General features: G+C 42.6%; 1 long non-coding RNA gene across 2 annotated transcripts in view; it reads right to left on the bottom strand.

The window, feature by feature from the left end:
* Nucleotides 1–16: 16 nt before the first annotated feature.
* The window catches only part of LOC140598097 (uncharacterized), a 53,109-nt gene continuing 27,326 nt past the window's right edge, over nt 17–25,799 (bottom strand). The window contains exons 4-5 of one of the 2 annotated variants that reach the window (XR_012000225.1): nt 5,014–5,131; nt 17–826 (exon numbers count right to left, since the gene is read on the bottom strand). This is a non-coding gene — a long non-coding RNA (uncharacterized lncRNA). Of the gene's footprint in view, nt 827–5,013; nt 5,132–16,072; nt 17,182–25,799 lie in introns of those variants that run through there. The other variant, XR_012000226.1, reaches the window with a different exon arrangement.

The following is a 25,799-nucleotide window of genomic DNA, read 5'->3' as shown; positions in this document are numbered from 1 at the left end:
TACCAAAAAAGCAACATGGAATCAAAATGTATTTATACATGGTTTAAAGAGAAAGTGTAACACATAACCCTAGCTTTAGCCTGAAACATTAGCATTACATTTCTCAGAAATACATCCTTTATAACCAAATGATTCTAGGATAATCCAGAAGATGCTCCATTTCATATGGTTCAGATAATAGCCTTACAGTGGCTGCAAGCTTGGTTCTGAGAACTGGATTGGTGACCTGCGTATCCCCCAAATCCTCAACCTCTTCTCTGCACTGTGCTAAGTGGCCACACTGCAGAGACTGCCAGACCTAGAGTTCTCCCCACCATTAGACAGACACGATCTGGAACCTCACACTGATCTTGAGAACCTCCACTGCCTTTGCTGGAGGGGAAGGTCAGGAGGAGAGCTTGGAATCAAATTAAAATGCTGGGGTTGATGAGCTTTTGGAACTATGAGAAGAGTGTTTCATTCCCCTGGAGAGCTGGAGAGCAAGAATGCTAAGCACTTTTTGAAGCTTGTATTACTGCTCTTGTTCTTTCAATGAAGAGGCACTTCTGCAATATTCAGTTCTATGATCTCTTCGAAACACCCAAATTTTAAAATCCAAACTTGCACAAGGGCTCTCTCTTCCTTTTGCTCAGGTACCGGTCATATCTGCTCTTATCCATCTGAGCACTGTATATATTTCCATCATAAAATGCATCACCACTTAGAGTTGTTTGGATTGTTTACTTGTTTTGTCTGTCTTCCCCCATGTAAGCATGAGGAGCGCAGGGGCTGTGTCTCATGTAGCCTTGACTCTTCAGTGTCAAGCACAAGACTGACACATTATCATCTGTAATAAACACAAGAATGGAATATTACAAAGGGGAGAGGCTGCAATGCAACGGCCACCTGCATATTAGCTTTGGTTACTCAGAGCATTGACTGGTTCAATAATCTTCCTTCTTGAGGTATCAAGTGCTTCATTGGTTGTGATGGCCATGAGTCCTAGTCTTGCTCTTTACCCGAAGAGGTAGAAGAAAAGAGCCTCAAGTCTTCTGAAGGATCACACAGAGAATTATATGTGGGGACCTATGATTATCCAAGGCTATCATTTTATCTGCATGAATGCTCAAACCCAAGGCTCAGAGATCTTCGCCCTGGAATAGGAAGAGTGGATTCCACGTACACTGCAGGAATATCACCCCCGCTCAAGTTGCTCCTCCTCCTGGTATCCATCTCTGCAATGTCTGCTCTCTAGCATTTGCTTTACTGGTAAGAAGAACCTGAAGGATCACATAGACCTAGCAGTCTTGTAAGTATTCGAGCCTCTCCTGCCATGGAGGATGTATATAGAAGGATCTGGAAAGGACCTTAGAAATCTAGGTCCTTCAGTGTATCCCAAAATGGTACTCAGAAAACACTGTGACATGTGCAGAGATATTGCATGAAAAAAATATTCTTTAAGTAAATTTGCGGGTGATAGTTTAGGATAAAGTGCATGTTTTGTTACAGGAAATTTTCTCAGAGCGTTTACGTTTAAATGTGTAGCATGAAACCGGGGTGGGGATGGTCAAAGGAGAGGAATGTAAGCACGCAGTGAATACCAGCCCTGTTGGATTGTGGAGGCCCTGGCAGTGGACCTGTTGTGTACAAGAGTCTCACCTAACAACTCTCATGATGGTTTTGTGGAACTCCAGTGTGGGAACACAGACCTAGTTAATCCTTTCACCATTATTGAAACCTGGGAGAATAACTGATTTAGTAGGACAAAACTAGTTCCTGTGACACGTGGCTTGCAACTTATTATCCTTTTCCTCCATACTAGACAGCATCTTGGTTAGGGGGACAGGCTTTGTTACTACAGAGTTTGGAAGCTGAAGCTTCAGATCCCAAGGCTACCTGTTGCAGACACTAGACTAGGGCCTGTGCATCCTCCTTCTAGGAGATTACTTGGAGAATTCTCCATTGCAAGGGCCTGGCAGGAGAATTCACTTCTCCAAGGTCAACATGAGCAATTGTGTTTGGCATCTTCTACACCTATTAAGGGATCCAAGTGCTTTAGCAAGAACAATCTCAATAGCCTCCAGCATCTCCCAGGACAAAGAGTGCTTTGTAAATGGGATTGGCTTATGGCACTTCAGTTTTACAGAGGGCATTGATACCAGGGTATAGGGAAGCATGAACCCAGTATCACATCTTTCAACTTCAAAGCTCATCTTACAGGATCTCATCTACCCCACTTGCCAGGAGGGTGAAGAACTGATCATCAGCCCCATCTGAGAAAGCAGGTAGATAAGGCAAACGGCAAGGAAGCAATGGTCTTAAGTTGTGTTGGAGAAGACGCAAGGAGAGATTGAGGATTTCTGGTTTCTAGTTCAAATACATGGAAGGTCCTTTGAATATGAGAGCTCTGGGAAGAAATCAAATTCTTGTCCATGCAGTTGGGGAACAGGATTTAGGAGTCAAGGCTCCTGGCTGACTACTTTTTTTTTTTTTTAATTTGTTTATTCATGAGAGACACAGAAGGCAGAGACAAGCAGGTTCCCTGCAGGAAGCCCAATGCGGGATTCAATTCCAGGGCTCCAAGATCACATCCGGAGCCAAAGGCAGATGCACAACACTGAGCAACCCAGGCGTCTCCTGGCTGACTACTTAGTATGCATTCTTCCCCTTCAGCTCTCTGACACAAACCTGCCAGTGCTCCATTCCACCACCATCCTGACCCCTCATGTCAGCCTTTACCATTTCAGAAGGAAGAGAAGGAGAGACTGGCCCATGGGCATCTAGAAAAGTGCTGTCACTCTTGACTAAATGTTGATCTCTAGCCTGTCTCTCTAAGGGCTAAAATTCCCTTCTTAGGGATGATGTCTTGTTCTCAGGAAGAACCCCATTTTTTTCTGGATAATTCTGGAGAGTTAATTAGAATGCTATATCCTCCAAAATCCTTTCTTGTTCCATACACAGTCTCAGACCTGGAAACAGTCCCCCTTTCAACCTTTCTCAAGCTCAAAGGGGTCTGAGATGTTCAAGAGAGTTACAGGAAAAGCTGTGTGATTTTGCATTCCCATCAACAATGAATAAAAGTTCCTATTCCTGCACATCTTTGCTAGCAGTTGTTTTCAGGTTTTTTTGATTTTCACCATTCTGATCACTGTATACTGTTAAATTGTTTCACTTGCAATTTCCTAAGAACATATGATGTGGATCATCTTTTTATTTGGGTACATTATTTAGTAAGGGGCCAGTTGAGATCTTATGCCCAATTTTTTTATTGAGTTGCTCATTTCTAATTTTTGCATTTTAAGAATTCTTCACAATATTTAACAGTCCTTTAACAGACACGTCTTTTTTTTTTTTTTTTTTTTTTTTTTTTAAATAAGCTCTAATGTTATCCAGGGCAACTTACACGTTTAATGCAATCCCTATCAAAATACCATGGACTTTCTTCAGAGAGTTAGAACAAATTATTTTAAGATTTGTGTAATCAGAAAAGACCCTGAATAGCCAGGGGAATTTTAAAAAAGAAAACCACAGCTGGGGGCATCACAATGCCAGATTTCAGGTTGTACTACAAAGCTGTGGTCATCAAGACAGTGTGGTACTGGCACAAAAACAGACACATAGATCAATGGAACAGAATAGGGAATCCAGAAGTGGACCCTCAACTTTATGGTCAACTAATATTCGATAGAGGAGGAAAGACTACCCACTGGAAGAAAGACAGTCTCTTCAATAAATGGTGCTGGGAAAATTGGACATCCACATGCAGAAGAATGAAACTAGACCACTCTCTTGCACCATACACAAAGACAAACTCAAAATGGATGAAAGATCTAAATGTGAGACAAGAGTCCATCAAAATCCTAGAGGAGAACACAGGCAACACCCTTTTTGAACTCGGCCACAAGTAACTTCTTGCAAGATACATCCACGAAGGCAAAAGAAACAAAAGCAAAAATGAACTATTGGGACGTCATCAAGATAAGAAGCTTTTGCACAGCAAAGGATACAGTCAACAAAACTAAAGGACTACCTACAGAATGGGAGAAGATATTTGCAAATGACGTGTCAGATAAAGGGCTAGTTTCCAAGATCTATAAAGAACTTATTAAACTCAACACCAAAGAAACAAACAATCCAATCATGAAATGGGCAGAAGACATGAACAGAAATCTCACAGAGGAAGACATAGACATGGCCAACACGCACATGAGAAAATCCTCCGCATCACTTGCCATCAGGGAAATACAAATCCAAATCACAATGAGATACTACCTCACACCAGTGAGAATGGGGAAAATTAACAAGGCAAGAAACCACAAATGTTGGAGAGGATGGAAGAAAAGGGAACCCTCTTACACTGTTGGTGGGAATGTGAAATGGTGCAGCCACTCTGGAAAACTGTGTGGAGGTTCCTCAAAGGGTTAAAAATAAATCTGCCCTATGACCCAGCAATTGCACTCTTGGAGACTTACCCCAAAGATACAGATGCAATGAAACGCCAGGACACCTGCACCCCGATGTTTCTAGCAGCAATGTCCACAATAGCCAAACTGTGGAAGGAGCCTCGGTGTCCATCGAAAGATGAATGGATAAAGAAGATGTGATTTATGTATACAATGGAATATTACTCAGCCAAGAAAAACGACAAATACCCACCATTTGCTTCAACGTGGATGGAACTGGAGGGTATTATGCTGAGTGAAATAAGTCAATCGCAGAAGGACAAACATTATATGTTCTCATTCTTTTGGGGAATATAAATAATAGTGAAAGGGAATAGAAGGGAAGGGAGAAGAAATGTATGGGAAATATCAGAAAGGGAGACAGAACATTAAGACTCCTAACTCTGGGAAATGAACTAGGGGTGGTGGAAGGGGTGGAGGGCGGGGGGTGGGGGTGAATGGGTGACGGGCACTGGGGGGGGGCACTTGATGGGATGAGCACTGGGTGTTATTCTGTATGTTGGTAAATTGAACACCAATAAAAATTAATTTATTAAAAAAGAAAGAGTTGCATGTGGTTCTAGGAGGGTACCTGGGTGGCTCAGTCCATTAGCGTTTGTGAGATTGAGTCCAGTGTCAGGTTCCAGGCTGGTCATGATGTCTGCTTAGGATTTCCTCTCTCCCTCTCCCTCAGGTCTTCCTTTTCCCTCCTAAAAGTAAATAAATAATTAAAAGAGTTTGCATTCTAGTTAGTGAGCCAGCCAGGCACCCTTATTAGATATGTCATTTGCAAATTTTTTCTCATAGTCTCTGTCTTGTCTTCTAATCATTTGACAGTGTCTTTTGCAGTGTAGAAGTTTGTAATCCTAATGCAGTCCAGCTTTTCATTTCTTTCTTTCATGAGTTGTATATTTAGTGTTGTATCTAAAAAGGAATCACCAAACCCAAGATCATCTAGGTTATCTCCTATATCATCTACCAGGAGTTTTATTGTTTTATCATTTACATTTAGGTTTAGAATTCATTTTGAGTTAATTTTCTGAATGGTGTAAAATCTGTATCTTTTTAAAAATTGTTATTTATTTATTCATGAGAGAGAGAGAGAGAGAGAGAGAGAGAGGCAGAGACAGGCAGAGGGAGAAGCAGGCTCCATGCAGGGAGCCCGAGGTGGGCCTTGATCCCGGATCCCAGGATCACACCCTGAGCCAGAGGCAGACACTCAACCACTGAGGCATTCAGGCATCCCTCAATATATTTTTGAATATTAAACCAGCCTTGCATACCTGGAATAAGTCATACTATCTAATTCTTGTTTTTTTAAAAAATTATTTATTTAAGAGAGAGAGAGAGAGACAGTGCACAGGGGGAGGAGCAGAGGGAGAGGGATAGAGGATCCAAGCAGACTCCATCCTGAGCACAGAACTCAATGCAGGGCTTGATCTCATGAGCCTGAGACCATGACCTGAGCCACAACCAAGAGTCAGATGCTCTTCTAACTGCACCACCTAGGCATCCCCACCGTATATTTCTTATTATACGTTGTTGGATTTGATTTGGTAGTATTTTGTTGAGGATTTTTGAATCGATATTCTTGAGAGATACTAATTTGTAGGTGTCTTGTAATGTTTTTTGTTGTTGTTGTTGTTTTTGGTGTTATGGTAATACCTCATAGAGTTCCACTATTCCCATCCACTCCAGACACTGCTTGTCCTTTTGTTAAGGTCATCTTTCACCCCATCTTTTCACCCTTGCAGACTCTCCAGGCCCCTGTTCCCTGACTATGGCTTTACATCTATATTTCAGTTTTAGAAGATATCTCGAAATGTCCTCTATTCTATTGTCTAGGAAGCTTTACACTTGGGAGAGTTTAGCAGATATTTGTTGACTGCCTGTTAGCATCCATTTTCCTCTCCTCTTTCCCAAAAACACTGATTCCATTTGCAGATCAGTGAGGTTCCTGACCCTGATTTCTAGGAGTGAAATGTGACCTAAGTTAATAAAGGAGGATTCCTTCCACCTCCATGGCTGGAAGGAACATGGCTCAGGTTTAGGCATATGACCTTAAGCTGATCTCATCAGGACTTTTGTTGGAAATGCTAGGACAAATCCAGCTCTGGCTGGATGATACATGTAACCCTGTGGTTGTTGGCAGTCTTTCAGAAACTGGGAGACACGGGGTCCTTAGATTGATACCAACCACCATAGGAGGCAGAGCAAGTGATAAATGGTCCTGGTAACACCATTGAGCGGTAGGATCAAGCATCACCTGATACCTAGAACTGCCCTTGACTCTTTAGCTACAAGAATCTTTGTTTAAGCCAGTGTAAATTGGAGTTTCTATCCTTTATAACCGAAAGAATCCTAATACATAGGAAAATAACTGTTAAATACATGTAGGAGATAAAGAATCCTCTTATATACACCTACTTGAAAATTTCCGTTATAGAAATTGTCGAACATACATAAAAGTAGAGCACTATGATGAACCACTGCGTAGACTTCAACATTTTGCCAGTCACGTTTCGTTTATCCCCTCCAGTTTTTTGTTTTTATTGTTTCTTTTGTTAGGGGTATTTGTTTAGTTGTTGTGTATTTTTATTATTTTTTTAAAGATTTTTTATTCATTTATGAGAGAGAGAGAGAGAGAAAGGGGGGGGGGAGAGAGAGAGAGAGAGAGAGAGAGAGAGAGGGAACACAGGCAGAGGGAGAAGCAGGCTCCATGTAGGGAGCCTGATGTGGGACTTGATCCCGAGACTCCAGGACCATGCCCTGGGCTAAAGGCAGGCACCAAACTGCTGAGCCATCCAGGGATCTCCTTACTACTTTTTTAGAGTAATCTCTGCACCCAATGTGGGACTCAAACTCATGTCCCTGAGATCAGGAGTGGCATGCTCTACTGACTGAGCCAGCCAGGTGCCCCTTGCAAGTATTTTAGAGGAAATCTCAGACATTACAACATTTACCCATAAATAGTTTAGTTTCTAAAAGATGAACAGGTCTTGACAATCTCTATTTAAACCATCATTGAGAAACTATTCCCACTCAACAGAGGCCCTCTCTCCCACAGGAGGGAAGTTTAACTGAGAACATGGGAGCTGCTTTTCACTTGCTCTGAGGGCAATCACAACTTGCTTAACAACTTCCCAAGATGCCTAAGAGGACTCTCTTAGGTTCCTCTTTGTGGTAGTCGATTATGAGAAAAACAGGCAACCCAAATGTATCATAATGAGAGAGGTCCTGGAGGGATGCCAGTTCCCTGTAACAATCAGCAGAGCAATTCATTAATAAAGTGAAACTACATGATCACCCTTTGTAGTTTTAACAAGGCCCAGAGTGATGGACTCACTAAGAGTTCAGTGACAACAGTTAATTGATAGTTTTCTGGAAGCCACTAAGAAGCAAAGTAATAATTGTTATCATATTCTAACGTGATTGTATAGAGCATTCTCCCAGGAGCTAACGTGCCCTTATTTACCTACCTGCGGTGGCTTTAAATTTTTGTTCTTGAAATAAAATGTAATATGTAAATGCTTTACTAAAATCATAGGAATTTTGTGATAATTCACTCCCTCAGCATTCCTGCTGGATGTTTATTTCTATTTAGCATTTGACCATCACATTTCCATAACTGCTAGGATGCAGAATGACCTAGAAATTTAATATTCCTATTCTATTTTCTTCTCCATTTGATACTTTATTTACTCTTGATGAGGAATTTTCTTTCCTTTTCCTTTGTTGGCATCCATTGCCAACTCTCTTGATCCTCCTTCTGGAGTTATTCTAAAGTAGCTACTGTGTATTCCAATACACACGGCCCTCCCTCATCGTCAATAAATGTACATTTCTATGAAAGGTTCTTTTATGGCTGGTTAATACCTCCCATAGTTTATCATTTATAAAAGCCTACCTAACCAAACGTTATTTATTTTATTTCATTTTTTTTAAAAAGATTTATTTATTTATTTACTTATGATAGACAAGAGAGAGAGAGAGAGAGAGAGAGAGAGGCAGAGACACAGAAGGAGGGAGAAGCAGGCTCCATGCTGGGAGCCCGGAGCGGGATTTGATCCCGGGACTCCAGGATCGCGCCCTGGGCCAAAGGCAGGCGCCAAACCACTGAGCCACCCAGGGATCCCCTAACCAAATGTTATTGCAACCAGAATTTCTGGTACAATAAGCTACTGTTTATCACCTGAAATTCCCAAGTTGACACTTAAATTAACCTGCTTCCAAAACTGGTTCTGTCCTTATTTCCACGTGGGGATGTTGGCTCTTTAAACCTTTTAGAAAACTATCCACTGCGAATGTTCATTCATCCATTCAACATTGGGCAAATATTTAGTGAGCACTTTCTCTTTTTTTTTTAAAGATTTTATTTATTTATTCATGAGAATGCACAGAGAGGAGAGAGAGAGAGGCAGAGACACAGGCAGAGGGAGAAGCAGGCTCCATGCAGGGAGCCTAATGTGGGACTCCAGGATCACGCCCTGGGCTGTAAGCGGCGCTAAACCGCTGAGCCACTGGGGTTGCCCCTAGCGAGCACTTTCTATGTGCCATGCATTGTGTGATGTGCTGGGATTTTACATTCACAAACATTTTGTTTTGTGTTTTGCTTCTAAAGAATGCTGGATTGGGGATAAAGAGGGCATCCTCTAGCCTTCTTTACAGTTTTCAGATAAATAATTTGTATACATTTCTGTCATTTTCCTTTGGTTGGCTGATTGGTTATCTTTTTTTAAAGATTTTATTTATTTATTTATTTATTTATTTATTTTTTATTTATTTATTTATTTATTTATTTATTTATTTATTTGAAACACACATACACAGAGAGAGAAAGAGGCAGAGGGAAAGGCAGGATCAACTCGGGGAGCCCAACATGGGACTCCATCAAGGGTCTCCAGGATCACGCCCTAGGCTGAGGCGGCGATAAACTGCTGAGCCACCCATACTGCCCTATTCTCATCTTCGTTTACTCATTCTCACTCTGGCCAAATGAACATGAGGAGTACCAACCTTCATAAACCCAAGACATGTTCCCAGCAACCATAAGCTTTTAAAACATGGTGTTATTTCTAATATTCTATGCTGTGTACTGAAAATCCCGTGGACTACAGGGAACAGAGTGTATCTGATCAACGGTCAGAGGTTGTTGACTTAGTATAAACCTAATCTAACGCACCGTTTCTGTCGTCCTCATGTTATTTATTTCGTGTAATAAATATTACATGTCTTTGTACTTCTAGAGAATTCTGTACTTTAAAAAGCAGTTCCGCTGTAGGGTATTATGCTGAGTGAAATGAGTCCATCGGAAAAGGACAAACATTATATGTTCTCATTCATTTGGGGAATATAAATAATAGTGAAAGGGAATAGAAGGGAAGGGAGAAGAAATGGGTAGGAAATATCAGAAAGAGAGACAGAACATAAAGACTCCTATCTCTGGGAAATGAACTAGGGGTGGTATAAGGGAAGGAGGGCATGGGGTGTGGGTGAATGGGTGCCAGGCACTGAGGGGGGTACTTGACGGGATGAGCACTTGGTGTTATTCTGTACGTTGGCAAATTGAACACCAATAAAAAATAAATTTATTATTAAAAAATAAATAAAAAGCAGTTCCGCATTGAATAACTTTATATAGTGATGTTATTATTCCAGAAAAGCAAGCCAGGTATGATTAATCCCCAATGAAAACTCACACAATTCATCTTGGTACCCTATCCATTCCCTTTCTCCATCTCAGTCTCTTCTCAGTATTTCAGCCTGTCTACCCATATCCTATCGTGTCATCCTGCTTATCCTGTCCTTTATGTCTACATGCCATTTTCTGCTTCATCTAATATTTAATGAGAAAAAAAGAATTTGATTTTCCTTTCAATCAAAACTATTTATTTAACTTGCCTCCTCCAAAGTCCCCGCCATGAGATTTGTTAGCAGCATTTGAATACGTTACTAGTATGATTACTGAATTATGGGATGCTCTGAGACTCCTTAAGCAAGTTTAAGAGCGTATCAGCTATCCATAAAGATGCCCCCTGCCTCCAGATCTATTTTCTCAGGCTTAACATTCTTGGAAGTCAGCAATCAGGCCAGCACACCATGAGTCACTTTGAGGAACTCAAGTATTGGAATCAGAATGCCCATATGCGATACAGCATGTTACTAGACTTGCCATGGGAATGCATACACACCTACTACCAGAGCCATGACCTATTTTCTCAGTTTTCCACTCAGTAATATTTCAAGTGTGTTTCCAGGACTACCCAAGTACTGGCATTATCTTGGTGCATTTATCAAAGGCCAGAGACTTGCTGGTTCAGAATTTTTATTGGTCAGCACACTTAGAGTAGATGAAGTTCTCAGATGGCAGGATCACAAAGATTAATAAGCTCCTAAGTTAATAAATAAAACCAGAACGAGGGCAGCCCTGGTCGCTCAGCGGTTTACACACACACACACACACACACACACACACACACACACACACAGTTTCAAGTTTTAAAAAATAGTATGTTAGTTATGTTTTTCAGTGACATGCTTGATATGGTTTCAATTGAAGCATAACTTCATGTGATGCATAACTCTAACTTAAAACAAGGGGTCCAACTGACAATCTGTGCAAAAGTACAACAGAACATATACCCAAAAATGTCCAAAACACAAAACAAATCCACATATTTCCTGTCCTTTTTTCAAAATAACAACTGTTTAAATTTAGAGATCAAAGGTTGCGGAAGGTGATGAGGTGGGCAGGGGGTTGGGGTAACTGCGTGGACAGGCACTGAGGAGGGCACTTGATGGGATGAGCAATGGGTGTTATGCTATATGTTGGCAAGTCGAACTTCAATAAAAACAAAAAACAACAACAAAATGAAAAAATAAATTTAGAGGTACTTTATCTAGAAATCTATCTGGAGATGGAGGTATATACATGGAACTTATGATATGAAAATGTTAACATATTCCTTAAAAATAAGTTTATCCTATGTTTCCTGCTTTGTGGACATTCTATATTACATTGATGAAATTTAGAGAGACATTCAATGTATCTTTTTTTTAAAGGATTTATTTATTTTTGATAAATTTATTTTTTATTGGTGTTCAATTTACCAACATACAGAATAACACCCAGTGCTCATCCCGTCAAGTGCCTCCCCTCAGTGCCCGTCACCCATTCACCCCCACCCCCCGCCCTCCTCCCTTCCCACCACCCTTAGTTCGTTTCCCAGAGTTAGGAGTCTTTATGTTCTGTCTCCCTTTCTGTTATTTCCCACACATTTCTTCTCCCTTCCCTTATATTCCCTTTCACTAGTATTTATAATCCCCAAATGAATGAGAACATACACTGTTTGTCCTTCTGCGATTGACTTACTTCACTCAGCATAATACCCTCCCATTCCATCCACGTTGAAGCAAATGGTGGGTATTTGTCGTTTCTAATGGCTAAGTAAATTTCCATTGTATACATAAACCACATCATGGTTTATCCACATTTATCCATTCATCTTTCGATGGACACCGAGGCTCTATTTATTTATTTATTTATTTATTTATTTATTTACTTACTTACTTACTTACTTATTTATTTACTTACTTACTTACTTACTTACTTAATTTGAGAGAGAAGTTACCCGTCCATGCAGGGGAAGAGGCAGAGGGAGAAGGACAGAATCTCAAGCAGATTCCCCACTGGGTTCAGGGCTTAATGTCATGACCCTGAGATCATGATCTGAGCCCAAATCAAGAGTTGGATGCCTAGCGTCCTGAGCCAGCCTGGCTCCCCCACAATCTATCTTTTTAACCAAATTTTAAAAATCTACTGCAATTATTAAAAATTACCTATTAGCAGGAAAGATTACTTCTCCCCAGCTTTACTGAGCTTTAATCGACAAATAACGCTGTATATATTTAAAGTGTATAATGTTCTAATTCAGGTTACATACATTGTAAAATGATTAATCAGGTTAATGAACACATTCATCACCTCTCACAGTTCCCTTTTTTGTAACAGTAGTTGTAAGAATGCTTAAAATCTACTCTATTAGCAAATTTCAAGTATATAGTACAGGATTATTATAATCCCCAGAGCTTATTTGTTTTATAACTGAAGGCTATACCCTTTGACTATAGCTTTTCACCCTTTAGATCCAGGTGGCCATCATTTTTCTCTGTTTCTATACATTTGACTCTTTCTTTTTTCTTTTTTAAGATCCCAAATATGAGATCATACAGTATTTGTCTTTCTCTGTCTGGCTTATTTCACTAAAAGTATTATCCATAGGGTTCATCCATGTTCTTGCAAATGGCAGGATTTCCTTCTTTCTCACGGTTGAATAATATTCCATTGTGTGTGTGTGTGTGTGTGTGTGTGTGTGTATAGACACTCTCCACATCTTTATCCATTCATCCATCAACCAATACTTAGGTTGTTTCCATATCTTAGTTATTGTGAATAATTCCACAACGAATATAGGAATGCAGGTATCTTTGAAATACTGATTTGATTATTACTGATACTGAACACATATCCATATACCAGATGGCCACGTGTATATGTTCTTTGAGAAAATGTCTAACTAGGTCTTTTGCCCATTTTTAAAAAAGGTTAATTGTTTCTTACCAATGAGTTGTGTGTTTTTTTTTAATTTTTCTTTATTTATGATAGTCACGCAGAGAGAGAGAGAGAGGCAGAGACACAGGCAGCGGGAGAAGCAGGCTCCATGCACCGGGAGCCCGACGTGGGACTCGATCCCGGGTCTCCAGGATCGCTCCCTGGGCCAAAGGCAGGCGCCAAACCGCTGCGCCACCCAGGGATACCCCTTACCAATGAGTTGTATGAATTCATTACATATTTTGAGTATTAACCCTATATTTATAGTTTGCGAATATCTTCTCCCATTCTGTAGGTTGCATCTTTCATTTGGATTACTTCTTGCTATTTCAGAAGCATTTTAGTTTGATGTCGTCCTCCTACCTGTTTATTTCGGCTTTTGTTGATAGTGCCTTTGGAGTCATATACAAAAGAAATAATTGACAGCACTGATACCAAGGAACTTTCCCCCTACATTTTCTTCTAAGAGATTTGTAGTTCCAAGTATTACATTTCAGTCTTAAATTCATTTTAGGCTAGTTTTTTAGAGTGGTGGGCCCCTGGGTGGCTCAGTGGTTGAGCATCTGCTTTTGGCTCAGGTCGTGACCCTGGGGTCCTGGGATCAAGTCCTGCATTGGGCTCCCCCGCAGGGAGCCTGCTTCTCCCTCTCCCTAAGTCTCTGCCTCCTCATTCAGTGTGTCTCCCATGAATAAATAAATAAACTCTTTGGGATCCCTGGGTGGCGCAGCGGTTTGGCACCGGCCTTTGGCCCAGGGCGCGATCCTGGAGACCCGGGATCGAATCCCACTCCCGGTGCATGGAGCCTGCTTCTTCCTCTGCCTGTGTCTCTGCCTCTCTCTCTCTCTGTGACTATCATAAATAAATAAAAATTTTAAAATAATAATAATAAAAAATAAAAAAATTAAGGGTCCAGTTTGCATTCTTCTCCCAAAACTATTCGTTAAGGGGACTATCCTTTCCCCATTATGTATTCTTGGTGTCTTCATCAAAGATTAGATGGCTATTCATATGTGGATTTATTTCAGGACTCTCTGGTCTGTCCCACTGATTTACATACTTTTGTAGCCAATACTGTACTATTTTGATCATGATAGCTCTGTGACATACCATGGGTCTTTGAACAACACATGAGTAGATGTGTCAACCCTGGTGCAGTAAAAAATCAGCATATAAATTTTACCTTCCTGGAAACTTAACTACTAATAGTGCTATGGCTGACCAGAAGCCTCACTGATAACACAAATAGTCGATTGACATATTTTATAGGTTATGTGCATTATTTACTGTATTTTTTATGTAATAAATTTTTTTATTGGTGTTCAATTTGCCAACATATAGAATAACACCCAGTGCTCATCCCGTCAAGTGCCCCCCTCAGTGCCCATCACCCATTCACACCCACCCCTCGCCCTCCTCACTTTCCACCACCCCTAGTTCATTTCCGAGTTTGGAGTCTTTATGTTCTGTCTCCCTTTATGATATTTCCCACACATTTCTTCTCCCTTCCCTTATATTCCCTTTCACTATTATTTATATTCCCCAAAAGAATGAGAACATATAATGTTTGTCCTTCTCCGATTGACTTATTTCACTCAGCATAATACCCTCCAGTTCCATCCACGTTGAAGCAAATGGTGGGTATTTGTCATTTCTAATGGCTGAGTAATATTCCATTGTATACATAAACCACATCTTCTTTATCCATTCATCTTTCGATGGACACCAAGGCTCCTTCCACGGTATGGCTATTGTGCACATTGCTGCTAGAAACATCGGGGTGCAGGTGTCCTGGCGTTTCATTCCATCTGTATATTTGGGGTAAATCCCCAACAGTGCAATTGCTGGCTCGTAGGGCAGGTCTATTTTTAACCCTTTGAGGAACCTCCACACAGTTTTCCAGAGTGGCTGCACCATTTCACATTCCCACCAACAGTGTAAGAGGGTTCCCTTTCCTCCGCATCCTCTCCAACATTTGTGGTTTCCTGCCTTGTTAATTTTCCCCATTTTCACTGGTGTGAGGTGGTATCTCATTGTGATTTGGATTTGTATTTCCCTGATGGCAAGTGATGCGGAGGATTTTCTCATGTGCGTGTTGGCCATGTCTATGTCTTCCTCTGTGAGATTTCTGTTCATGTCTTTTGCCCATTTCATGATTGGATTGTTTGTTTCTTTGGTGTTGAGTTTAATAAGTTCTTTATAGATCTTAGAAACGAGCCCTTTATCTGATGCATCATTTGCAAATATCTTCTCCCATACTGTAGGTTGACTGTGCAAAAGCTTCTTATCTTGATGAAGTCCCAATAGTTCATTTTTGCCTTTGTTTCTTTTGCCTTCGTGGATGTATCTTGCAAGAAGTTACTTGTGGCCGAGTTCAGAAAGGGTGTCGTCTGTGTTCTCCTCTAGGATTTTGATGGAATCTTGTCTCACATTTAGGGCTTTCATCCATTTTGAGTTTATCTTTGTGGATGGTGCAAGAGAGTAGTCTAGTTTCATTCTTCTGCATGTGGATGTCGAATTTTCCCAGCACCATTTATTGAAGAGACTGTCTTTCTTCCAGTGGGTAGTCTTTCCTCCTCTATCGAATATTAGTTGACCATAAAGTTCAGGGTCCAATTCTGGGTTCGCTATTCTGTTCCATTGATCTATGTGTCTGTTTTTGTGCCAGTACCACACTGTCTTGATGACCACAGCTTTGTAGTACAACCTGAAATCTGGCATTGTGATGCCCCCAGCTATGGTTTTCTTTTTTAAAATTCCCCTGGCTATTCGGGGTCTTTTCTGATTCCACACAAATCTTCAAATAATTTGTTCTAACTCTCTGAAGAAAGTCCATGGTATTTTGATAGGGATTGCATTAAACGTGTAAATTGCCCTGGGTAACATTGACATTTTCACAATATTAATTCTGCCAATCCATGAGCATGGAATGTTTTTCCATCTCTTTGTGTCTTCCTCAATTTCTTTCAGAAGTGTTCTACAGTTTTTAGGATATAGATCCTTTACCTCTTTGGTTAGGTTTATTCCTGGGTATCTTATGCTTTTGGGTGCAATTGTAAATGGGATTGACTCCTTAATTTCTCTTTCTTCAGTCTCATTGTTAGTGTATGGAAATGCCACTGACTTCTGGGCATTGATTTTGTATCCTGCCACGCTGCCAAACTGCTGTATGAGCTCTAGCAATCTTGGGGTGGAGGCTTTTGGGTTTTCTATGTAGAGTATCACGTCATCGGCGAAGAGGGAGAGTTTGACTTCTTCTTTGCCAATTCGAATGCCTTTAATGTCTTTTTGTTGTCTGTCTGATTGCTGAGGCTAGGACTTCCATTACTATGTTGAAAAGCAGTGGTGAGAGTGGACATCCCTGTCTTGGTCCTGATCTTCGGGGAAAGGCTCCCAGTGCTTCCCCATTGAGAATGATATTTGCTGTGGGTTTTTTGTAGATGACTTTTAAGATGTTGAGGAATGTTCCCTCTATCCCTACACTCTGAAGAGTTTTGATCAGGAATGGATGCTGTATTTTGTCAAATGCTTTCTCTGCATCCAATGAGAGGATCATATGGTTCTTGGTTTTTCTCTTGCTGATATGATGAATCACATTGATTGTTTTACGAGTGTTGAACCTGCCTTGTGTCCCGGGAACAAATCCTACTTGCTCGTGGTGAATAATTTTCTTAATGTACTGTTGGATCCTATTGGCTAGTATCTTCTTGAGAATTTTTGCATCCATTTTCATCAGGGATATTGGTATATAATTCTACTTTTTGGTGGGGTCTTTGTCTGGTTTTGGAATTAAGGTGATGCTGGCCTCATAGAATGAATTTGGAAGTACTCCATCTCTTTGTATCTTTCCAAACACCTATAGTAGAATAGGTATGATTTCTTCTTTGAACGTTTGATAGAATTCCCCTGGGAAGCCATCTGGCCCTGGACTTTTGTGTCTTGGGAAGTTTTTGATGACTGCTTCAATTTCCTCCCTGGTTATTGGCCTGTTCAAGTTTTCTATTTCTTCCTGCTCCAGTTTTGGTAGTTTGTGGCTTTCCAGAAGTGCGTCCATTTCTTCTAGATTGCCTAATTTATTGGCATACAGCTGTTCATAATATGTTTTTAAAATCGTTTGTATTTCCTTGGTGTTGGTAGTTATTTACTGTATTCCTATGATAAATTAAGTTAGAGAAAGGAAAATGTTATTAAGCAAATTGTAAGGAAGAGAAAATACATTTACCATACTGGAGTATAAAAAAAAAATCTGTAAGGGACTCATGCTATTCAAACCCATGCTGTTCCTTTAAGGGTCAAGTAGTTTGAAATCAGGAAGTATGATTAGTCCAGCCTTCTTCTTCTTGCTCAGAACTGCGTGGACTATTTGGCTCTTTTGTTGTTGTATATGGATTTTAGAAGTAATTTCCTTTTTCTGTGAAAAATGCCATTGGAGTTTTGATAGGAACTGTACTCAATCTGTAGACAGCTTTGGGTAGTACAGACAGTTTAATAATATTAAATCTGCCAATCCATGACTATAGGATATCTGGGAAAGATTCCTTAGAGTGACAAATCATGATCCTGGAGTGTATCATACAAGCTGGGATGGCTCCTTCACACAAAGATAATACCCCCACTGGCCTATGCTATCGCTCCCTTAATTTTAGGGAACAACCGTTGCCCCTATCTCCCCCCATATGTGGTCCAAATGACTTGATCTTCTTCATCACTGGGACCAGTCCAAGGCTCAGCCCTTTGTATGCTGACCTGTATTGAAGTGTTCATCTTTACCAGAGATCTGAACATTTTACCCAAGGAAAGTCCAGCAATTATTCAGAATACCGGCCAAGGTGCTCACTTAAAGGCATTTATATTAGCCACAGACACTTGGCTTTACTGAGATCTGATTTTTTAAAAAAGATTTTATTTATTTATTCATGAGAGACAGAGAGACAGAGAGAGGCAGAGACACAGGCAGAGCGAGAAGCACGCTCCATGCAGGGAGCCTGACGTAGGACTTGATCCCGGGTCTCCAGTATCAGGCCCTGGGCTGAAGGCAGCACTAAACTGCTAAGCCACCGGAGCTGCCCTCAGATCTGATTTTTTATCACATTTTAAAAATTCACTAATGAAGCAAAGCGGGGGAGGCACCATATTAAACCTATCATGGCATCTTAAAGACAAAGTGATCCAAAAATTTTTGAAAAATAATACTTGCTAAATCATATTGTTTCAAACCAGACATTTTGCTACATAGACCCAAGCTTTGTGCATATGGGTCTTTTTTCTTCTTTCAGAGCCTTGTGTCCAATGTTCTGTGCTTGAAAACACACTTGGATGTTTCCTGTCCGAAACTGGGAAACAATTCGAAGCAAGAAAGCACCTCCCGCTTGCCGTTTACTCTGGGGTTTGTTTTTTCCTATGCAAGCCACTGGGCAATTGCACTAGTCATTCAAACACGGCTTACATCAGGCAGCATTTTCAATTCCCTGATTCCTTTTTGGGAAAGTGTAGCATTTGCCCCTCATGATTCCTAAAGTCTAACAGAAGCAGAGCTGTGCAGGCCTCGACGTCCCCCCTTCTCCCCTGATGGTTTGTAGTAATGTCCCACCCTGCGGTTGTGGCTGACAGGAGTCTCACACAGTCCCCTTCCGGGCCAGGAGAAAACGGAAACGCTCCCAATCTGAAGCAGTTCGATGCAACAAAGACAGACAGAGATGCTTAAACCAGGACACAGGGTCAAAGGAGAATCTCCGACTGGCCTGACAATTTTCAACTCTAATCGCGTACTGATTTCTGGAGAAGTTTCTGCCACGGCTACACTCAAAGGCCCAACATCACGGCTGTGAATGGCATCTTGTTTCCCAGGATGCTGACTACCGCATTCAGGCCACACACATGATGCAGGTATTCTGGGAGCCATGGCAACAAGTGCTCGACTTCACATCTTCAGTGCATGCTGGATCATCCACGCACTGCACTTGACTGACCCATCCCAGCCACAGAGTTCCGTAGGGCCAGAGACCAAGTCTATCTTGCCCATCAGTTCCCTGCTCCAGCACCCGTCATCCCACCTGCCAGCTGCACAGCAGGTGCTTCATAAATATACAAAGATGAATTAATGAAAAAGTAAATGGCTGTCCCAACAATACAGACGGAGTTGAAAACAAGAACTTTCTAGATTTCAAAAGAGGTAGCAAGAAAAAAATTCAACAGCAATAGGCAGAAAATTAGAACTGCCTTCCACAGTAAAATCCATAATAAACAAAATTAAAATGATAGGGCCTTCCAAAATTAATATTTTTTTCATTAAAAAAATACAGAAATCAAACTACCCATATTACCAGGGGTCCGCAAACTACGGCCCACAGGTGTAGTCTAGCTCACTGCCTATTTTAGTATGGCCAGCAAAGTAATAATAGATTTTACTTTATTTATTTGTTTTATACATTTTTATTTCTTTATTCATGAGAAACACAGAAAGAGAGGCCGAGACATAGGCAGAGGGAGAAGTAGGCTCCCTGAAGGGGAGTCCCAAAAGGGACTTGATCTCAGGACCCAAGGATCATGCCCTCAGCCAAAGGCAGATGCTCAACCACTGAGCCACCCAGGTACCCCTAGTTTTCATTTTAAAATGGTTTCGGGAAAAGATTCAAAAGAGGACTATATAATATGATGTGCAAGAATTACGTGAAATTCTGGTTCCATGCACACAAATAAAGTTTTATTGGAGCACAGCCAGGTGGGTTGGTTTATGTATCACCAATACGTTGCTCTAATGCCAAAACAGCAGAGCTAAGTTGCTCCAACAGAGACCATACAGCCTGTGGAGCTCAAAAGGTTTACAGATTATCTGGCTATTTACCAACCAATGTGCCAACCTCAGGTCTACACTAGCGACTCTCACAGGGTGTGGTGCAAACCTCATGAGGACGCTTTTTGGAATCACTCTGAGGACTGGTATGCGAGGCTGACCTGGAGGTGTATTTTGTCTTCTTAGACATTCCACCTCGTGTTTGAGAAGCTGCTGCCAAAATGAATGGGGGTGGCTGACTCTGTTAATACAGTCCAAATGGGAGGCACACCCCAGCGTTGGTGATGCTGGTGACAGGGAGAGATCAGAAAGTATGCCGTCTCCACCTCCCCACCTCCCCCCAAACCGCTGAAATATTATAACTATTATTTTCTTTCTGTCCCCTGCTCACAAACTTATTTCCGGACAAGATCTAAATAAACAAAATTGCATGTCTCAGGCGTGGCAAACATTTTCTGGAAAGGCCAAATAATAAATATTTCAGGCTTACAGGCCATACCATTGCTCTATCACTGAGCTCTGCTGTTGTAACACAAAAGTTACCACAAACAACATATAAATGAATGGACCTGGCTATGTTCCAATAAACTTGACGTACGGACACTGACAGGTGAATTCACGTAACTTTTTTTTTTTTTAAGTGGGCTTCATGTCCAGCATGGGGCCCAACAGGGGGCTTGAACTCAGGACCCTGAGATCAAGACCTAGCTGAGATCAAGAGTCAGATGGATGCTTAAGGGACTGAACCACCCAGGTGCTCCATGAATTCACATAGTTTTCATACGTCACAAAATATCCTCCTTAAAAAAATTTTTTTCAACCATTTAAAAGTGCTAAAACCCATGTCAGCCGACTGGGGCTGGAGCGGGCGTGCAGGTTGTAGTTTGCTAACGTTGATCTGTGTACAAGGTAGGTGCAGTTTCCCACGAAGCTTCAATCCATTCTAATCACTTCTAAACTCTTTTTACTTTGAAGGGGGATTTCTTTTTCTGTTTTTAAAGATTTTATTTATTTATTCATGAGAGACACAGAAGAGAGAGGCAGAGGGAGAAGCAGGCTCCATGCAGGGAGCCCGACGTGGGACTCGATCCTGGGTCCCCAGAATCAGGCCCCGGGCCGAAGGCGGCGCTAAACCGCTAAGCCACAGGGGCTGCCCTGAAGGGGGATTTCTGGGCTTTCCCAATTTGTTCTTTGGAAGGCAGGGGACACTAGTTTTTCAAGACTTCACCAGATTGCTCCTTTCAATCCTTGCAGCCATTCTGAGCCCCTGAGAGCAGCGGCTCGCCCTTTCCTCACTCAATCCATCTCTGCCCCGCGATGGCAAACAAACATATGGCCCGAAAGCCAACGCTAACTTCAAACACCTGTGTCTTTGGATTGCCCCAAGATCACAGTAGTGATGGCTCTGGTCGACCGATTCACATGAGAGATCATAATTCTGTGGGTTTTTTACTTAAATAATCACTTCGATAATATCACTTAAAAGGAATGGGGCGTGGAGAGAAATTTTAATAAACCGCTTTGAAATTCTAGTTACCTGCAAACATCTAAGTGCATGCTTGATAAGTAATATAAACTACAACCAATCAGTTGAGGCATCTCATTCTACAGGGCAACAGCAACATGGTCACTGCCTGCAGGAGGTTTGGTTTTCTTACCTCTCTCCAACCACTAAGAAAGAGTGGAGTGTCGCTCACTCTATTAGCCATCCCTCTCTAAGCACTCAGGGTATGTAATTATTTTTTGCTTGTCTACTACCTCTTCTACAAATCTAGCCAGCGCTGCTGCCACCCACGACCTCCTGCCTGGGCTACGGCTGCACACCCACAGGTGGGGGCAGGCAGAGGCACACACAGCGGCCAGTGATCCCCCAAAAGCCGGCGTGGGACAGACACGCTGTCTCTGCAGGGCTGGCCGGGACGGGACACCTGGGAGCCTCTGGAGGCTGGAAATGCCCAAGGTCTCCGGGAGGGCCGCCTCTCTGTGCTCGGGATCTGCTCTCCTCGGGGCATGGACGCGTGTCACTGTGTGCCTTTCACGTCAATTAATAAACTAACGTTGCGTGGAAACCAGAGTCCGCGGCCTGTGTGCAGTGGGATACCACTAGGCGGGGAGAAGGAGAGGGCCAGGTGCACGTGGGCACACGCTCTGGGGCCCACCCGGGACAGCCAGCGCAGCGGGGAGCAGGGGAAGGGGCCCAGCCCTGGTGTGGGCAGTCGGGGGGATGCGTGGCGGGGACCGCGACCAGGGCCGGGGGCTGCAGACGGCCTTCAGAAGGCCCGAGGCCTTGCCTCGGCCTGGCCTGCCTGGCCCGCTGTAGCGGAACCCGAGGCGGGCGTTGCCTAGAAACGCATCATTGTCTTTGGGTTCTTAGCCTTGCACAGGCAGCAGTTCTGGGACACTTGGCGGGGTAGTCCGACTGGGCTGGACGCTTTTTGTGAAGTGGACCAGATCAGTTCTTCGACCCGCACAAATGCTTTCCTGGACCCGTGGCCTGGGCTCTGACCTAGGCCGTCTCCTAGGGCAAGCAGATGGCAGTACGACTTCCCTCACCGGCCACATCTTCAATGTCACCAGAGATGTGCTGATGAAGGGAAGGGAAAAGGTGGACGAGGTACCTGACTCTGGGAGAAAGGAGGATGAGGTGAGTCGGGTGACCTTAACATCAGAGAATGAGAGACTTAAAACTCTGTGTAATGATCTAGAAGAGAAGTATGAAGCTTCAGAGCTTCAACTAAAGCAGCAAAGTGCTAGCTACCGACATCAGCTCCAACAGAAGCAGGTAGAAATAGCACTGCTTAGAGAAAAACAACAAGTGACTGAGGAGCAATTGCTGAAGCTTCAGTCGGCCACTCCGTGGGTAAATTCTGGAGCTGGTGGCCAACTGTCAGCCATGGAATCTCCTTCCTCCAGTTACGATTTCGGTCATCACGCTTCACCTTTCCACGGTGATGCCACGGACGTTGCTGACGTGATTTGGTCACAGCAAGAAATAAACAGACTGTCAAATGAAGTCTTAAGACTTGAGGCCGAAGTCAGTCATTGGAAACGTCTTTCCCAGGCTTCCTGGCAGGGAACAAATAGCCTAGAGCCACACAAAATCTGCAAACTGCAGAATACCATCAAGGAACTGGAGCAGAAGCGAAGCAAGGAAATTGAGGATCACCAACTTGAAATGGCAGCACTGCAGAATGTCCACCAGCAGAAGCTCGCAGACGTAATTCGCAGGTGCCGCGAAAAATTAAACGGCCATGAGAAAAAGGTTGAAGCACTGCAAAGTCTGTTACAGAAGAACACCTGTGGAATCAGAGTAGCCGGTGACCCTCCAATTGAGGATCTGCAGAAAACCATTCAAGTTCTACAAACTGAGAAAGCAGAGTCTACCAGGAAAATGGAAGAACTTGAAGAAAGAATACAATCCCTAAGTGACCAACTATCTTCTGCAGAAAGTGAAAGAGATGTTTTGAGGAGAGGACAGGACCAGACACACGAAGAAAAGAAAGACAAGATCGAGGAGTGTGAACTGCAGCCTTCTGTTTCGAAGAGAAGTGATGCAGGAGTCATGCAGGAGAGCGTTCTTTCACAAAGTACACCAGTGGAAGAAGTGTTCAGACTGCAGGAAGCACTGTCCAATGCTGAAAAGGAAACAATGAGACTGTGTAGCGCAAACCAGGACAATGATCTCACGGAAGACAATCTGAAACTTCCAGAGCGAGTCCACATTGTGGGGCAAGAGAATTCATCGTTAAGCCAAGGAAAGGAAGAACTTCAACTGCCACTTTCTAAAGTGAACAAGGAGCAAGAAGCCACTGAACGCACGGCTCCAGGAGACATCACCTCGCATTCAGAAGTAAATCCGTCAAGACGTGACCCGGAGGCCAACGAACAAAACTTCAATCAGAGGACAACTGAGGAGGAATCCCTGGTAGCAGCGTCAGGGGAACCGTGCAGACAGAATGGGACCACACTGCCCAGGGCTTCGATGGAAGGCCAGCTACCACAACAAGAAAATGAAGGCAGTGGCATCACCATTAAACTAAGACAAGAGGTCAATGAGGAAGAAAAGAGAGCTTGTCAACTTGAGGATGAGACAAACGCGACTACAGAGTTAGATGTGCAGAAAGAAAAGTCAATTCACAGTGAATTGGCTGCTAATGATTTGCATCGGCCAGATCAGTCAGAAATATGTCACTTCAACATCCAGGGGAGCTTTGAACCTCAGGAACATAGCAAACAAAACGAGAAGGCCCTCTGTAGTGCCACAGAGGAGCTAATGGAGTCTCTCAAGCAAGACTCTCCCAGTCATTCGGAAGATGACTTAGTTAAAGAAAGGGAAACTGAGCTTAGAAGGCTGGAACAAAAGGTTTCCGAAATGGAGCAGCTGAATGACAATTTAAACAAACGCAGCATGGATCTCAGAGAGGAGAACCAGAAGTTGGTTTTGGCGCTCAAAGATACAAGACATCAGCTGGAACAATCTATTCTCCCTAGCAATGAGGATTCTCTGGGAAAAAACACCGCTCTGAGGACTTTAAAAATAGATAAAGGACACTTAATAGCCACATTGTGTCGGGCTGAAAAGAAGCTTTTGGAAGCAACAAACAAGTACGATCAGACCATCAAAGAGTTGTCAAGCACACATAACCCCGATCATTCGGATCATTCGGCCTCACCTCTGGAGCACGCCCACTTCATTCAAGTGAGTCAAGAGAAGGACGTCGAAATATTACACCTCAAGAAGAGTCTCGAGCAAATGGATGCCGACCATAAAGAAACCCAGGAAATTCTGGCCTATGTTTTGGAGGTACAGAAGCAATTGACACAAGTAGTGAAGGAGAAAGATATTTGTATTGACAGCCTTAAGGGAAGTCCAGAGCTTCCAGAGGACCTGGAAAAGTATACCCAAGCCTTAAAAAGAAATGAAATTTTACAGCAAACCGTGGAGGAAAAAGACACATCCCTCACATGCATGATCAAAGAAAATACTCACCTGAAAGAAGAACTGGAGCAACTAAAACGTCAGAGTCAGGCTTTACCTAAACTCCTAGATGATATCGTGGAACTAGAGTGTGAGGTGTTGCAGCTGAATGAATTAAGAGTTGACCTCGAAGACGAAATAAAAGAACAACAGAAGATCATTAACGATCAACAGCAGGGTAAGATACAGCTGCTTCATTCCTTAGAAGAGCAGAAGCGGGAAGTGGACGATCTTAAAGGCCAGCAGGAGCAGATGACCAGTGAGCATGCTCGGCTCCTTTCCGCCAAAGATGAGGAGATTCAGAATTTGCAAGACACAGTAGAACGCATTAAAGCCCAGTTGGCCGACCCAGGCCAGCACGCTGCAACACAACCTTCTGATGTTGTCCAAGTCACAACAAGGCAGCATCTTAGTATAGAAAACGGAAGTGAAAAGCATGATTTCTCCAAAGCCGAAACGGAAAGATTAGCACAAGGAGTAAAAGACCAAGAACTGGAAGTGAAGCTTCTAACTGAAAAGAACATCCGGCTGACTGAACAGATTGATCCGCCGTCCCAAGATGAGATCGGGAAACTAACTCAGATTATCGAGCAAAAAGATGGGGAGATTCAGGGTTTTCGGAGCAGAATATCTGCGGCTTCTCACGGCCAGCACGTAGAACAGCTTCAGCAGCAGTTGCAAGAGTCTGCCTTGCAAAGCCAACGAGTACTGGCTGTCTTAGAGGACAAAACGAGAGAGAACAGCAATCTGAAGAGAGAGTATCACAAAATGATAGATATAATTGCGTCTAGAGAAGCAGACCTCAGGAAAATGCAAGAGGAAAATAAAAAGCTGGCGACTCGAACTGAAAATCGCGATCAGGATGTGTTTAGAGAAACGATTCAGCATTTATCCCACATTATTCGAGAGAGAGACCTCGAAGTCGACGCCTTAAAACAGAAGTGTCAGACTTTATTGACAATTCTGCAAACATCCAGCACTGCTAATGAGGTTCGAGGT

This window comes from Vulpes vulpes, chromosome 3, assembly GCF_048418805.1.
Source record: "Vulpes vulpes isolate BD-2025 chromosome 3, VulVul3, whole genome shotgun sequence".
In the NCBI taxonomy this organism is placed as follows: domain Eukaryota; kingdom Metazoa; phylum Chordata; class Mammalia; order Carnivora; family Canidae; genus Vulpes; species Vulpes vulpes.
Note: the sequence above shows the minus strand (reverse complement) of the source record. Positions and strands in the feature narration are given on the sequence as shown.